We start from the raw sequence: 17,586 nt of genomic DNA, 5'->3' as shown, positions 1-17,586 counted from the left end.
CCCCCACCCACCCACCCACCCCAGAGTCTTTGACTTTGGTGCAATACACCAACTCCAGTCCAGGTTCTGCTTAGTGTTTTCTCTTCTGATCTTGTTTTTCAACTTCTGCCTGAGAGTGAGATCATCCCATATTCAGCCTTCTGTTTCTGACTTATTTCACTCAACATGATTTCTTCAAGCTCCATCCAAGATGGGCTGAAAATGGTAAAGTCACCATTTTTTTTTACAGCTGAGTAGTATTCCATTGTGTTTATAGACCACAACTTGCTCAGCCACTCATCCGTTGTTGGACACCTGGGTTGCTTCCAGGTTTTGGCTATTACAAATTGTGCTGCTAAGAACATAGGTGTACACAAGTCTTTTTGTATGTTTGTGCTTGATTCCTTAGGATATATTCCCAGCAGAGGAGTTGCAGGGTGATAGGGTAGGTCCATTTCTAGCCTTCTGAGAGTTCTCCAGACTGGTCTTCGCAGGGGTTGGACTAATTTACTTTCCCACCAGCAGTGCAGGAGGATTTCTTTGTCCCCACAACCTCTCCAGCATTTCTTGCTGCTACTTTTTCTGATATATGACATTCTCACAGGAGTGAAATGGTATCTCATTGTTGTCTTTATTTGCATTTCTCTGACAGTCAGTGACTTGGAACATTTTTTCATGTTTCTCCTCGACCTTTCGATCTCTTATCTGGTGAATATTCTGTCCATGTCCTCTGTTTATTTTTGGATGGGGTCATTTGTTTTCTTGTTGATTTTGGCAAGCTCTTTATGTATTTTGGTCATTAGCCTCTTGTCTGATGTATGGCATGTAAAGATCTCCTATTTTGTGAGGGGTCTCTTTGTTTGGATAGTGGTTTCTTTTGCTGTGCAGAAGCTTTTTGATTTGCTGTAGTCCCATTGGTTTATTCTTGCCTTAGTCTTCTTTGTAACTGGATTTGTTTCATTGAAGATGGCTTTAAAATTTATATGGAAAAGAGTTCTGCCAATATTTTCCTCTAGGTATTTGATAGTTTCTGGCCTAACATCCATGTCCTTGATCCACTTGGAATTTACTTTTGTGACAACTGTTCTAACAGCACAGATTTAGTTTCTACCTTTCTCCCTGCAAGTGGAACCTTTGAGTCTAGATGCTCATGTCTGTCTTCTTTTGTTTAAATCATTGTGCGATTCACCATAATGTTGTACAGGTTGTAAATCACTGTTGTCCATTACATATGCAAATATATCTCTGGGTTTTTTTTTAATACTACTGATGGACATTTGTGTAGTTTGCAAATTTCAGTGATTATTGGAACTGTGTGTATTCATATATAATTGGATGGATGGATGTTTTCACTTACTTTGAAGATATACCGTGTGTGTGTGTGTGTGTGTGTGTGTAGAATTTCTTGGTTATAGGAAACTGGGTTCAGATTTAGTGGATACTGACAAATTATTTTTATTTTTATTTGGGGGAGGATATATTCCAACTTGAGGGAAGGGTGAGGGCGTTCTTTGCCCTGCAGCTCAGTCCTGACATTTCCAGAGAGTTCTATGACCCCCTAGCGGGACGGGATAGAACGGGGCCCGTTGGGCCTGGACAGTGAAAATGTGCAGGTGACCTTGGAATCAAGCTGGCAACCTTCCTGAGGCTCTTTGTGTTTATCAACTCAGTAGGTCAAAAGTCTGCAGACACTGGGTGGGGCAGCAGTTAGCCACAAAGCTCACACTGTTCTTCCCTGGTACAGCCCTGCCAGCTGCACCTCTCTCGAGGGAAGGAGCGTGGGGTAGACAGTCATACACATGGGCTCGCTACCCTGGTCACAGTGCCCCAGGAGACTTCTGGGTAATGAGATTGGAGACAGAACATTCAAATCCTTCAGGAGGCGGTGGCAGGTGTGATGCAGATTCCACATGGTCAGCTCCTGCAGCGGCAGAATGTGGTCTCTCTCTGTCCCGATGACCTTCACCTCAGCTGGGAGGAAAACAGTGAGTTGCCCTGATGAAAAAAAGGACAGCAACTTCGCCTAAGAAACTTGAATGGGAGCCCAACCCATAGCCACCGCACCCGATGACTTTGCTGTCCAGATAGGATGGCAAGCTTTTCAGGTGAACGTTGTTATCTACCTATACATATTGTAGTTCTTGAGCTCGACCTAAATCACATGGCAAACATGCAAGATGGTTTTCAGCCATGGAGAGCTCATTGAGGCTGGGCAGCTGGCAGAAGTGGCGCTGCACATAGCATAGAGGATTTCGGTTCACGGTGAGGCGCTGCAGAGAAAGGCGCAGGTGAAGCCTCTTGGGTACAGTTAACGAAATCGAGTGTCTGCACCTACTTCACATTGCCAGCCTCTGGAGGTAGGACTTGTAGTTGGTTATTAGCTAATTGGAGATGGATGACATGAAGCTCTGAGATGACCAATTTCTGGGCGATTTACAAGTCGTTGTCACTAAGGTCCAAACACTGGAGTTTTACAAGGGGTCCAGTAGCTTCTGGAACCACAGCTATGCTATTTGAATGAAGATATAGTTCCACAAGGATTAGAAGCTTCTGAGCAAGGTTCTCTGGCAAGGTTTAAGGGAGTTCCTTTTCACACAGGGTCTCTTCAAATACTGCATCTTTCAGTAACTCCCATGAAAAGTGGTGTAGGGTTCCATAGTTTAAGAATCAATCCTTGTGCTTCTCGGCCTTGCCGCAGAGATCATCTTACAAGGTTCTGAGGCCGTGAGTGTGCATAATCCCACCAGGTCCGTTTCAGGCAGTAAGATTCTAAGATTGTGACAGTTTGGAGGCGACAAGCACGACTACCCGGACTCAGGATCTTCTGGCCGCACCAGGACAAGACGGGCCTGGCAGCCGTGGCCACCTGAGGCCCTAAGGTCCTGCGTCCATTTGCCGCCTCCCAGCCATACGGCCAAGGGGGTCACAGGCTGGGTGGGACCTTGCCATCTGAGGTCTCCCCAAGCTGCAGTCTGCCACCCTCACTGACAAATTTGTTCCCATACTAGCCTAGCCTCATCAATACTGAATTCATTTTATATGGGTTCCTAACTCTTACATAATTTTAATAGCACTAACTATAGCCATCTTTCTCTAGTTGACTTTGTAAGTCTCTTCCTGTGATAGTTAACGCCTCATGCAGGAAGGACTGTGTCAACCCCAAAGGGAACATTTGTCATAGTCGGTGTATGAGCTTTCAATAGGTAGAGGCGTGACTCTAATACTTCATCACTGGCGCAAGGCATGGGGCTGGAAAGGGAATTCAGAATTGGAAGTGGAATCTGTATATTTTTTAAATTAAAAAGGCATTAAGTTCACTTTATTTTATTTTTTCATTTTGTTTTTGCCACCAGGGTTATTGCGTGGAGTTCGGTGCCTACAGGACAGATCCACCGCTCCTGGCAGCTGGTGTTTTATGTTTGTCTGTCACTTCCCTTCCCTCTGTTCCCCTCCCCTCCCCTTCTTTTCTCTTCCCTTCCATTCCCTTTTTCTTCTCCCCCCCCAAACCAGAGATGGAAGGGGGAGAGAGAGAAAGAGAGAAAGAGAGAGAGAGAGAGAGACACCTGTAGACCTGCTTCACTGCTCTTGAAGTACCCCTCCCCTACCCCCCCCCCCCGTAGGTGAGGACTGCGGGCTTGAACCCTGATCCTTGCTAAGGGTGAAGTGTGTTCTCTGTCAGGTGGACCCTCATTTTACCTTTTTAAAGGGAAAATCTCTCCATGACAATGGCTAAGAGGTGCCTCAACATGAAGAAATTAGGGAGAGGCAGTTATAAAGATTCAGCCTTGGGTTGGGTACTTTGAAGGCACATTTTGTGAGGTGGGGAACTCACTGGTAGCATTGAGCAGAGCTTCTGATTCTTCTTCTAGCGTTTGCCCTTCTTCTGTAGCCAGTCAACAGCGTCAGGTTGAGCCTGATGTCAAGTTTCGAGACCTCCTTTGAATCTGGAGAGGTGGCAGTCGTTGACTATGTGGGTCATTGTCTGTCTGGAGCCACAGGGGCAGTTCGGGTCGTCTCTGGCTCCCCAGCGGTGGAACATAGCGGCGCACCGGCCATGGCCTGTTCGATAGCGATTGAGGAGGGCCCGATCATAACGTGCTAGGTCAAAGCCGGGTGGACGCTTGCAGGGGTCTGTGATGAGGTGTTTGTTCTTGACCTCAGCTGACTGCCAACTCTGTTTCTAAGAGTCTGGAACAGAGAAGTTCAGTGTAGGCGTAGGGGACCAGACTGGGTGACGAGACGTCAAGCGTTGGACAGGGTGGGCGAAGATATCCGCGTAGATTGGCAGGTCCGGTCGCGCATAGACGTGGGAAATGAACTTAGATGATGCTGCATCCCGACGAATATCTGGCAGGGCGATGTTGCTAAGAACTGGCAGCCATGGAACCGGGATGGGATGGATGGTTCCAGAAATTATCCTCATGGAGGAATATAATTTGGAATCGACCAAGTGGACATGGGGCACATACTGGGGCACAGTATTCTGCAGTGGAATAGCATAATGCCAGAGATGATGACTGTAGTGTGGAAGCACTCGTGCCCCATGAGGAGCTGGCCAGTCTTGCAATGATGTGATTCCTCGCGCCCACCTTTGCTGCAGTTTTTATGAGATGTTCGTGAAATGACAGAGTGCGATCGAGAGTAACGCCAAGATAGACTGGCTGGGCTTCATGCCGGATTCTCGTATCGTCAAGTTGCACATTAGCTCGCAAGGCCGAGGCATGGTGTAGATGGAAAATAGATGATACCGTTTTGCAGTGCTAGGGATTAATCGCCATTTTTTACAGTAATCAGATATCAGAGACATGTCTTTCATGAGTGTTTCCTCGAGGATGTCGAACTTGGATGCCTGAGTTGCACAGCAGATGTCATCGGCGTAGATGAACTTCCTTGAAGAAGTTTCTGGGAGGTCATTGATGTAAATATTAAATAGCGTAGGAGCCAGAACAGAGCCCTGGGGGAGGCCACTTGAGACAAGTCTCCATCTGCTAGACTTGTCACCCAGATGCACCCGGAATCTTCTGTTTTGGAGAAGAAATGATAATAGTGTTGGCCACCCATGGAGGCAGGCATCTTGAGATCTTGACTAGGAGACCACGGTGCCAGACCGTGTCATAGGCTGCTGTGAGATCAACAAAGACAGCACCCATCTTTAAATTCTTCTGGAATCCATTTTCAATGTAAGTTGAGAGGGCCAGGACTTGTTCACAGGTAGATCTTCCTGGGCGGAAACCAGCTTGGGCGGGTGATAGGAATTTCTCTGTAAGAGGAGAAATTCGTGCCAGAAGCAGCCTCTCAAGGAGTTTGTAACACACGGAGAGGAGAGAAATTGGTCTATAGCTGGCGGCCAGTGTTGGGTCTTTCTTTGGTTTCAAAACTGCTATTATCTTTGCACAGAGCTTCTGATGAATCGCTGTGAATCACTGGCTCCAGTGGAACAAGCATCTTGAAACGAGTCTTGATAAGCTAGTAGTTTTGATTTTTTTTAAAAAACGACCACTTAATTCACATTCTATTCCTGTCAGCAGCAGCTAATATTTTGTTGTGTTTTTTAAACACAGGGATTTGAGATGACATTTGTTTAACTTCCTGTGTCCCTTACAGTTTGGGGGCTAAATTTGTGTATCTTGGGTTGCCAGACAGTCAAGGCGCATTTTTGCATAGGAGGATATGGCATGACTTTCCCGACAGCCCAGTCAGTTCCATAGTGTTGTCAGGTATAGGTGTGCTAGGGGTTGGAGGCCAGCAAAGAGGCTTTCTAAAGGCCTCATTGCCACATGCATGTGCATTGCATGGTGGGAGGTGCCTGACAGCAAGAGTTTGTTGGGCGCGTCCTGGGAACGAGTATGGCCTCTTTCTTGAGCCTTCTCCAGTGGGGAGCAAGAGACTCCAGAGCTCCCTGTCCTGCATCACCTGAGCTGCGAGGTCATTGCTATCAGCTGCACAGGTGGTGTGCCACGGGTTTAGGTTTATGACATAACATAAAGGTGACAGCTCAGATTTCTGCCCTGGCACTAGAATTGAAGATGGTAGAAGAGCAGACCCTTGGCATGGCCAAAACCTTGGCGTTATGACCGAAATAAATTGCTCAGTCCTTGAGTTGGAACAGTACGTCTCCAGTGGGTTTCAGGAATGGCCAAGGGATTCTGCTGTGTGACTGCTCTCTTCAGGGACTAGCTGCCCCTCACGCTTACTGATTACTCACTTCCTTTGGAACTGTCCCTGAACTGCCCGGTCAGCAACCCCCCCATGTCTCCCATGCTAGATGGACCTGCTGACGGAAGCCATCAGCTGTTCTGTGCCTGCAGCCTGAGTATCAGTGCTGGCAGCCGTGACAGCTGAAAATCTACAGGGGCTTTTTTATTTTATTGAATTTTAAAATGTTTTTTTTTTTTTTTTTTTTTTTTTTTTTGCTGCTGGGGCTTCACATCTGCACAATTATATTATTCTTGGTAGACTCTTAAGAATGGCCATTTGTAGCCTTTTTTTTTTTCGTTCTCTTTTCGATTTTACTGTGGGTACAGATAGAAAATGAGGGGGGAGATAGAGAGACAGAGACACACCTTCAGGACTGCTCTCCCACTCGTGAAGCTTCCCCCGTGCAGGTGGGGACAAATAAGTGATCAACATGTTTGGTCATCGTCGTTCCAAAGAACGAAAGACACAGTGCTGGCAGGGACCAGGAAATCTGCCCCAGTCCAGGGGCAGCGGGACATGGCACCGACCGCGTGTCCCTCTGCTGAGGGGACAGAATTGTTAGCACGCCATCCTGCTCTTCCATTTTCTCTTGATAGAGGTGAGCTAGAGGGGCGCCTGCGGCGTTGCTCCGGGCACTGACGCTCCCTGCGGTGGGGGCGGAGGCTTGAACCCAGCAGTACCTTGCACACAGTAATGCCTGCGCCCTGTCAAGTGCACCACTTGGTCTCCTCCTCTTTTCTTTTTAGTTTCGATAGATCTCTTCTTATTTTCTTTTTTCTTTATTGGGGAATTAATGGTTTACAGTCAACAGTAAAATTCAGCAGTTGGTCCATATATAACATTTCTGTTTTCTTTCTTTTTTATCTTTTGCCTCCAGGGTTATCGCTGGGGCTCAGTACCTGCACTACGAATCCACTGCTCCTGGTGGCCATTTGGTCCTTTTTTTTTAATATTTATTTTATTTATTTATTCATTCCCTTTTGTTGCCTTTGTTGTTTTATTGTTGTAGTTATTATTGTTGTTGTCGTTGTTGGATAGGACAGAGAGAAATGGAGAGAGGAGGGGAAGACAGAGAGGAGGAGAGAAAGATAGACACCTGCAGACCTGCTTCACCACCTGTGAAGCGACTCCCCTGCAGGTGGGGAGCCGGGGTTCGAACCGGGATCCTTATGCCGGTCCTTGTGCTTTGCGCCACCTGCGCTTAACCCGCTGCGCTACAGCCCGACTCCCCATTTGGTCCATTTTATTAGTTAGGACAGAGAGAAATTGAGAAGGGAGGGGAAGATAGAGAAGGGGAGAGAAAGATAGATACCTACAGACCTGCTTCACTGCAAGTGACCCCCCCCCCCATTCCAGGAGGGGAGTCGGGGTCTTGAACCAGGATCCTTGCATGGGTCCTTGCACTTTGTACTGTGTGCGCTTAAGCCAGCGAGCCACCGCTTGGCCCCCTATTTCTCAGTTTTCCGAATAACATTCTAACCCCCCACCCAAGGTCCTCCTCTGCCATCATGTTCCAGCACTGGAACCCCCCCCCCCCCAGAGTCCTTGACTTTGGTGCAATACAGCAGATCCAGTCCAAGTTAAGTGCTTTGTGTTTCCCCATTCTGTTCTTATTTCTCAACTTCTATGAGTGGGATCATCCCATATTCATCCTTCTCTTTCTGACTCATCTCACTTAGCACGATTCCTTTACGCTTCATCCAAGATGAGGTAAAGAAGGTGAATTCACTGTTTTTAATGGCTGAGTAGTAAGGAACCAAACACACCCATCCAAAAAGACCTGTGTACACCTATGTGTGCATAGCAGCACAGTCTATAATAGCCCAAACCTGGAAGCAACCCAGCTGTCCAACAACAGATGAGTGGCTGAGCAAGTGGTGGTCTGTATGCACAATTCAATACTACTCAGCTACTTTTTTTTTTCATTTTGAGACTAAAATTTGAATCGGGGGAGAGAAACACAGCAGCTCTGCCCTACTGTTCATGAGGCTTACTGTGGTGCCTTCCACGGTGCTCCCTGTGGCGCGGGGGGGGCCCAGCCAGGTCCCTGTGAGTGGTAAAGTGCGTGTTTTCCTGGGGAAGCTATCTCCTGGCCCAGCAGTTTTGTTATTTTTTTTAAAAAAAGATCTTCTGTCCACCATTGGCATGTGGATAGATGCTCTGTGGGATCTTACAGTCTAAACTGGAGTCAGCACTGTCTTGGTCTAGGCTTTCATTTTTTGGCGAGAGGAGAAAAGTCTCTTCTGGTGAATTGGCTGCTACTTGCAGTAGCAGAGACTATGCCTGGGAAACCTATTGTAATTTCATTCCTAATTATGATACTAACTGACACTATTGAACAGTTACTGGATAATGGAGCTTAGCACTCTAGACAGATAATTTACTTGGTCTTCACAATGCTGAGAGCTAGGGAGATTATTCCCTCTTGCGGACGAAGAAATTGCGGCCCAGAGAAGCAAAGTGAATGCCCGGAATATACACCAAGCAAGTGTATTGCCTGGATCTGACTCTGCTCCCTGTAAGTGCTGTGCTCTGTGGCCCCACTTACTGTGGAGAGAATGCTGGAGTTGTCCGGAGGGACATGAAAGCGTTGGCTTCATGTTTAGCTCTGACCAGAGGCCCTGCCACTTGCGACCATTGTTTCCGTCAGGGAATGACAGGAAGCAAGAGCCAGCCCTGCCTCCTGGTGCTTAGACTTGAGCTCCACTCTGTCTCTTGGCCACCTGGGCCATGGATTGTGCTAAGCACTTCTGTAGAGAAGTCAGTCCTGGAGACATACCTCAGACCAACTGTGGAATACCAGGGCTTGCTGTGGCCGGTGTGCTGCCGGCTCGTCTCTGTGTGGATTTCACCTCATGCCTTTCCAGTGTGTCCCTGCCCAGTAGAGATGGGGGGTCAGGAGAGTGGCACCGAATGGCATTTAGAATGCCAGTAGGATACTGGAGGACCCCCAGAAGCCATAGCAGGCTATTCTGCTCCTTTGTCTAGAATTCAGGCTCTGCATTCCTAACTCGCAGTCTTGAGGTCTGCCTGGACCCTCTCGTGATGAATGAAGCTGTATATTCATTCTCTAATCTGTTAGTAGCACACACGTTGCAAACTAAAAAAACAAGGCAGGAACTACCCCTCCACGTGTAAGAGCTGTGCTCTACACACTCAGCCACTTCCTTGGCCACTACAACTTTTTTTTTTTTTTTTACTTAATAATGATCAACAAGAAGGGTATAATTCTACACAATTCCCACCACCAGAATTCCATATCCCCATCCCATCCCATCCCATCCCATCCCATCCCATCCCATCCCATCCCATCCCATCCCATCCCATCCCATCCCATCCCATCCCTTGAAAGCTTTCCTATTTATCACTCTGAGAGCATGGACCAGGATCATTATGGGGAGCAGAAGGTGGAAGGTCTGGCTTCTGTAATTGCTTCTCTGCTGGATATGGACATTGACAGGTCACTCCATACTCCCAGCCTGTTTCTATATTTCCTTAGTGGGGCAGGAATCTAGAGAGGTGGGGTTCTAGGGTACACTAGAACATTTTAAAAAATATTTATTTATTCCCTTTTGTTGCCCTTCTTGTTTTATTGTTGTAGTTACTGTTGTTGTCGTTGTTGTTGGATAGGACAGAGAGAGATGGAGAGAGGAGGAGAAGACGGGGGGGAGAGAAAGACACCTGCAGACCTGCTTCACCGCCTGAGAAGCAACTCCCCTGCAGGTGGGGAGCCGGGGGCTCGAACCGGGATCCTTACGCCAGTCCTTGCGCTTTGCGCCACGTGCGCTTAACCCACTGTGCTACCGCCCGACTCCCCCAGAACGTTTTTTATGAGATTTGATTTACTGTTTTTTTTTTTTTTGGTGGTGGTACAAATTTGACTTTTAAACCAAAATTTTATTACTGAGGATTTGGCCTAACTAATCTTGATTGTTTGGTTGATGAAGTCTGTTGTTGTGTGCCGCGGTGAAGAGAGAGAGAAGGTCCGGAGCGAAGAGGGAACACAAATCTTTATTTGCACTGGCACCTCAGAGTTGGGCGCTAGAGAAGCAGGTTGGGCCACGTGGAGGTAGCGAAAATGGCCGCCTCACGCAGTAACCTTTCCTGCGTCTGAACACCGAAGTGAAGCGCTGGCAAGAGAGCGAGGTGCAGAAGAAGAAGGGCTTTTATAGGAGCAGCTTTCGCGAGAATGGGAAGGGGGAGGAGTAACCATAGCACTCCAGGATAGAATAATAATAACTCTCGTGAGAATGGGAGGGGGGAGGAGTGACCAAAGCACTCCAAATATCACGGGGAAATAGACAATGCCCTGAGGGCACAACATGGCGAAACAGGCACTCCGAGAATGTCCCAACTCTCCCGGGAACTAGCAGTAGCCTGAGGGGACAACATGGCAGATGTGACTGCATCTGCACAATTTCCCAGCAGAAGTCGTATGGCCGCTTCCCTCCACAGCAGGTAGACAAGTAAACCAGGCCTCGTTATTTTGTGGAGCGCCTGTGACCTTTTCCAGAATAAGACCTTGAAGACTTGGTTTCTTCATCTCTTGAATGAAGAGTCTAGACTACTAGTGGTCTCCACTTGTTCTGGGCTGGCTACATAAAATGACCTAGAGAGCTTGCTGACATAGGAATGTCCGATGCTCTTACCCCCAGGAGATTCTAATTCAGGGACATCTGCAATATTATCTAAACTGCTTTGTTTATACACTTATAGAAATTCTCCAGATAATTAAAGCAGCTGTATTGGGGATAACTGGGCTAGAAGCTCTAGAATAAAACAGCTGAGTTGGGAAGAAACTCCCAGTGAGTTTGAAGATTGAGGTCATAGTTATGAGCTTGGCACAGGTTCCATATGGGAAAAGTAGTACAGTTATGATGCAGAGGGAAGTTGGAGTCAGATGATTGGGCATCTAACTGGCTGAGGGATTGTTGTATGCCATAGGCCTGAGGGATCGATCCACTGACGGACGTTGGCGGTGGGGCGGGGGACGGGGGGGGGGCGGGGGGGGGGGTGCGAGGAGTGTTGTTGAGAAGATGCTTTCTAAGATTAGTTCCAGTGATATGCTCAGTGAGTTGGGCCAGGAAGAACCCTCAAGATGGGAAAAAGATGTGTTGAACTTCCTGCAGTGGCCCTGGAGAGAGGTGCGATGGGCACTGACGGCCTTTGGACAGCTAGCCTGCCAGAGAGTGAGTCCAATCCGAGACAGGATGTGTTAAGCTGCTTTTAAAAAATTCGTAATTTTACAGAAGCACAGACACCTAAATGAAGTCATATTTCCTAAGGGATTTCCGAATGCCAACAATTTCAATGTTCATCTTTTTTTTTTCTTTTCATTTTAAATGTACCAGGGGGAGCTGCTTACCTAGAGAAAGTCAGCACTAATCTGTTAAATATATAAAATTTCACATTCCACTATGAGTTTTAACTATTTACTCTACTCCTCTACTGTCTACTCCTTTTTTTTTTTTTTCTTTACCTATTACCCCATTTCTAAGATTAAAAACAGCCATCTATATTTAGGTCCAGGGAGCTGAGTAAGACTTTGAACTCAGTTACATCTGACTTCCGATACCTGTGCTTTTGGAGTTTTGTACCGAGAGCTATTTTGTAAAGTATAAATGCATATGTCCAGTTTTGCTTCATTGTTAATACAGACCAGGCCTACAGTCTGATACACCTGTATAAATAAATGAAAATCCTAGTCTATATGTATAAATTCATAATTCATCAGCGCTGTGTTCATGTGCTTTAACCATTACAGTGAATGGTTTTGTTTTGTTTGCGTCCAGGAGGCCTTAAAGGAGCCCAGTAAATAAATTCCTACAGAAATGTCCTTGGCAGCAGCTACAGCAGCTGCTGCTGCAGGCTGGGAAAGAAAGAGTCCCTTCTTGTCAGGTGGCAACCCTGCTCACCCCGCCAGAGGGGTAGGGTTGTGCAGGAGGCCTCCTGACATCGGATTTGCCAACCACCGTGGACAGTGTTCTTGAAGGATTGGGTGTGGAACATGCCGTTTGAGAGCTTGTTTGGAGGTTCTAGTAGGGGAGCGCAGCTACTCGTATACCGTCGACCAAAGACCGGTCCGTCTCTATTCGGGGAAGGCTGTCTTCTTCGACTGAGCGCACCGCTTCGGGAGGGACGCACATGGAGCGGTGAGGGAGGAGGGGGTCACCCGCCTAGCCAGCCAGATCAGCCGAATCGACCCTGGCGATCAATGGGGTGACAGATGTCGCAGCCAGATCACCCTCACATCTGGAACATAGCATTTGAAATTCAAGTCAAATGGACTGTTTTTCCTTTGTTCTTCTAAAACTATAGGTCATTGTTTCCCAAAGTATAGTGCACACAACATTGGATCAGCTGGGTATTAACAAGAATTATATGAAGATAAGGAGTTGAAGCGAAATTTATTTGGGAACTGCTAGGTTAAGCAAGGTCAGGTATATTCACTTACATTATAGGGTTTTAGAGAATGTGATGCTAATGCTCTATGGATTCCCAAGTAGGAAATAGACTATCCCCGTATCTGTAGACTTCTCTTTCCCCTCTTGGCCAGACATTGACAAATCATGAACCATAGGCCAAATCTATCCCAACACCTGTTTTTGTAAATGAAGTTTATTGAAACATAACCATACCCATTGACTGAATTATGCATGTGGCTGTTTTTCACATTTAACAGCAGAGTTGCATACTTGTAAGACCCAGTACCCTGCAAAGCCGAAGAAATTTTCCCATTTGACTCTTCACAGGAAGAATCTGCCAGTCACTACTCTATAGACAATTCATGGAACTGGTGTTCCCTGGAACATCCTTGGTGAGGTTGGATGGTTTGGAGCTGTGGATGGTTTGTTCTAGCACTGCTTTGTGATGAATCCGCTTGATTTTATTCCTCTTCTGTGATACCCTTTTCTTTCTTTCTTTCTTTCCTTCCTTCCTTCTTTCTTTCTTTCTTTCTTTCTTTCTTTCTTTCTTTCTTTCTTTCTTTCTTCTGTCATTTAACCAATGACCACGGTTGAACCTGGCTTCCACAAGCCAGTGTTCTTTCCTTTCATTTGCCACACTTCATCACTCACCAAGGATGTCTCTTGTCCCCAGCTTACATAGCTCTCAGATCTGCCTATCCCAATAGACTGTTTTAATAACCTCCTCTTACCTTATTCTTCAGCCTTCTAGTTGAGTTTCCTTCCTCTAGTATGGGGCTGCTTCCAGTCCATTTAATTCTCTGGGTCCAGAGTAGTCAAGTCTTTAGAGGTCCCAAATAACTAGTATTTATTATCCCTTAGTTTTTGTGGGTTGGAAATCGAAGAGGAACAGATCTAGGCAGTTCTGTCTCCAGGCCTCGTCTCTCGTTAGACTATGCTAAGCTGCTGGCCTGTGCTGCTGTCATCTGAAGGCTTGACTGGGACTGGAGAATCCACTTTTCTCTCTCTCTCTCTCTCTCTCTCTCTCTCTCTCTCTCTCTCTCTCTCTCTTTTTGCCTTCAGGGTTATCGCTGGGGCTTGGTGCCTGCACTACAAATCCACTGCTTCTGGAGGTCATTTTTCCCATTATTGTTGCTCTTGTTGTGTTGTTGTTGTTGTTGTTGTTGTTGTTGCTGTCATTGAACAGGACAGAGAGAAATTGTGAGAGGAGATGAAGACAGGGGGAGAGAAAGACAGGCACCTGCAGACCTGCTTCACTGCTTGTGAAGCGAGCCCCCTCCCTGCAGGTGGGGAGCCCGGGACTTGAACCAGGATCCTTACGCCGGTTCTTGCGCTTTGTGCCTTGTGCGCTTAAGCCACTGCACTACTTCCCCAAGAATCTACTTCTCTGATTACTCCCTCATAAGGCTGTTGGCAGGCAAACTTCACTCCCTTGATACATGGGCACCTCTCATTTCCCCCTTGATTGGTGGCTAGGAGAAACACTGGGATTCCATTGTCCCTCCATCTTGTCCCCCCCCGCCCCCCGAGACCTTTGCTTTTTTGCAATATGCCACACCCAGTCCAAGATTGCCTTTATGTCCTCTATTACTGTTCTTCATTCTTAAGTTTCACTTGTGAGATCATTCAGTATTGGTCTTTCTCTTTCTGACTTGTCTCACTCAACATGAAGCCTTCAACTTCTGACCATACTATATATAGCAAATGAGGTGGCTTCATCATTCTTAAGAGCTGCATTGTGTATATGTACCAAAACTTTGTTAGCCACTCATCTGTTGTTGGGCAACTGAATTGCTTTCCAAGTTTGGCCCATTACAAACTGTGCTGCTATGAACATTGGTATTCACAGGTCTTTTTGGATAGGTGTCTTTGTTTTCCCTGGGTAAACCCCTAGGAGAAGGATTGTTGGGTCATAAGATAGGTCCATTTCTAGAGTCCTGATAAATCTCCAGATTGTTTTCTATAGGGGCTGGACCGATTTTACATTCCTAAATTGGCCTCCTATTATTTTTTTTAATGAAGGAAAGTGAAGTTATTTATTGTGGAGAGGGGCTTTTGCTTGTCAAAATCACATCTTTTAAAAAAATCATATCTTTAGTTTTTTGTTTTTTTTTTTAATCAAAAGCTGATTTTTCTCTCCCCATCTCTTTTCTTTGGGTAATTTTGGCCTTTGGCAGGACACTGCCAGATTCCTGTGTTCCAGGTCTTTTGCAAGAATTACTGGGTTGTCGGAAAAGTCCTGATGCATTTTAGCATAGAAAAATACATACAGATTTCCCCAACAACCCAGTACTTCTTTAAACCTTCACTAGATCCATATCAAATTAGTCATGGAGATGCAGACAGGTGGGGAGGTCCCGAGTTTCTTCATAGGAGATTGGTGGACTAGGGTTGACCTGCCATAATGCTGTGGAGTTGTTTTTCTTTTTCTTTTTTTTTAAATTTTTAAAAATCGGGGGTTGGGCGGTGGCGCAGTGGGTTAAGCGCACGTGGTGCAAAGCGCAGGGACCGGCGTAAGGATCCCGGTTCGAGCCCCCGGCTCCCCACCTGCAGGGGAGTCGCTTCACGGGCGGTGAAACAGGTCTGCAGGTGTCTAGCTTTCTCTCCCCTTCTCTCTGTCTTCCCCTCCTCTCTCCATTTCTCTCTGTCCTATCCAACAACAAAGCAACGTCAACAATGGCAATAATAACCGCAACGAGGCTGCAACAACTAGGGCAACAAAAAGGGGGAAAAAATGGCCTCCAGGAGCGGTGGATTCATGGTGCAGGCACTGAGCCCAGCAGTAACCCTGGAGGAAAATAAATAAATAAATAATAAATAAAAAAAATTAAAAAATTTTTTTTAATTATCTTTATTTATTTATTTATTGGATAGAGACAGCCAGGAATTGAGAGGGAAGAGGGTGATAGAGAGGATAGAGACAAAGAGGCACCTGCAGCACTGCTTCACCACTCGCAAAGCTTTCCCCCCTGCAGGTGGAGACCGAGGGCTTGAGCCTGGGTCCTTGAGCATTCTACCATGTATGCGCAACCAGTTGCACCACCACCTGGTCCCTGGAGTTGTTTTTCTTACCAGCAATAGAGCTAGAAAACCCAAGTCCTAGGATATAATTTCAGGGGGGTAAATTTGTTTAAATGGAAGAAAAGATTTTTGATCAGCTGGAGAAGATAGCTTACCAGGTAAGATAGCTTACATCGATGTTGGGAAATTATGAGGATGTGGTAGAGGCTGGCAGAGCAGACCCGGAAGTGGCAAGTCGGAAACGGAAATGGCTAGGAAAGGGACAGAAAAAGGCAAAAGGGGGGCTGGAAAGGTAGGAACTTCCTTAGCAACGGTTGCGAGGGTTTTAACTGGTAGGATTAATAATAATACCCTGCAGGCAGGGAGGGTCTTGAGGGTAGAAAGAAGATAGATCAAAGGAATGGAGTGGGTTGGGGGATCTTTCAGGCAAAACAGTGATAATATAGATAGTAAGGGAGTAGGCCACCCGACAGCACGCTTGGTCTTGCCATGCATGCAGCCAGGTTTCAGTCCTGACAACATATGTGATGTCCTATGACACCTGAAGAAACTCTGATGCCATTGTGTGTGTGTGTGTGTGTGTGTGTGTGTGTGTGTGTGTGTGTGTGTGTGTGTGTGTGAATGAAAAAGTGGCCCAGAACTGTGAAATCTTACAGGTGTGGGATCCGGGTCCCAGCCCTACCAAAATTGAGAAAAGAAAATTCAGACATGTCTTACAACTGCTTTCTCATCCTTCTCAAGCCCACCTCCTTGTTTGTATTTTGAATAGCAAAGAAGAGAAGAGAACCAGAGTTTCACCGTCCCCAGAGTACCCTTGGTGCTATCCTGGCTGCTCTCGGGCTGTGGGGACGGAACCCAGGACCTTGTGCGTGGAGAGCAAGTGCGCCATCACTGAGTCATCTCCCTGTCTCTGCTGTTCGTATTGGAGAGAGGTTTAAGGGAGAAGGAGGCAGTGGCAGGGATATTCTCCTTACTGCTTTTGCCACTTGGAGTCATCATTTTGTTGAAATGAGTTCAGTTGATTACTCCCTCCCATGTTTCCACAGAAAGGAGGCTTCAGTCATCTCCCCAGGAGACAGAGCACTGAAGTCAACACTTCTCTCCCTGCCTGATGACGAGGGGCACTGAGCATCTGGGGCCTTTTCTCTGAGCCTGGCTGGTGGGATTGGTTCCTGCAGGGGGCTGCATGGGGGTGGTGGGCAGGAGGCATGCATTGCCCACAGTCAGTTGACAGGGGAAGGCCAGTAGGGACCTCCTTTCATGGGAAGCCTGCCTTCCGGACTGCCTTCAGCCATCATTAAAGCAACAGCGGGCTCACAGAGCTGGAGTCTGGTGCCATTTGTCAGAGCCCCAGGGGAGGTGAGCGAGTGTTTGCATCCTCCTTGCAGCAGATGGCTTCTGGATGCCTTCGCTTGGATGTTTCCCAGGTGCACTCCCCCACAGCTACTTCTTTGTCTCCTGGTTCCTGTCATGGAATTGGCCTCTGTATTCTTGTGGCATCTTGGGCTGATGTGCTGGGTGTCTGGGCACTGGAGGCCTCAGGCCCTCCTTTCTCACCACCCCCACTCACTGGCCCCTCCAGTTGGCTGCACCCTGATTATCACCCAAATCTCAAGCATGATAGTGTATTTGCTAGCCCAGAAGAATGGGTGCTTATGTAGCCCCTAGCCATCTACACTGTAGTATTTCTCCTTCCTTCCTTCCTTCCTTCCTTTCTTCCGTCCGTCCGTCCGTCCATCCTCCCTCCCTTCCTCTCCTCCTGTCACTGGAGCTTCACTCTGCCATTTCTCTGTCTCTCCCACTAGAATTCAGGCTTATTGTCTGCAAGGCCAACATCTTAGTTACCCTTAAACGCCAGCACCAATACTAGGCCTGTCTGTGGTAGCTATTTCGCCAGTCTTTCTAGAATGATTGGCATGCAGGTCCCATGTAGCATAGTGGTCGCAAGCCCAGCTCTGGGCCC

The 17,586-nt window shown here is 47.0% G+C and overlaps 1 protein-coding gene and 1 pseudogene across 9 annotated transcripts in view; one reads left to right on the top strand and one right to left on the bottom strand.

Annotated features, from left to right (window-relative positions):
• REPS2 (RALBP1 associated Eps domain containing 2) overlaps positions 1 to 17,586 on the top strand; it is a 141,716-nt gene that overhangs the window by 110,476 nt on the left and 13,654 nt on the right. The gene's annotated exons all lie outside the window — the stretch shown is intronic.
• Positions 1,620 to 2,352, bottom strand: LOC103128126 (leucine-rich repeat-containing protein 28-like; annotated as a pseudogene).

The sequence above is a fragment of the Erinaceus europaeus genome, chromosome X (genome assembly GCF_950295315.1).
Source record: "Erinaceus europaeus chromosome X, mEriEur2.1, whole genome shotgun sequence".
In the NCBI taxonomy this organism is placed as follows: domain Eukaryota; kingdom Metazoa; phylum Chordata; class Mammalia; order Eulipotyphla; family Erinaceidae; genus Erinaceus; species Erinaceus europaeus.
The sequence above is the reverse complement of the archived record's forward strand: the minus strand, read 5'-3'. Positions and strand labels throughout refer to the sequence as shown.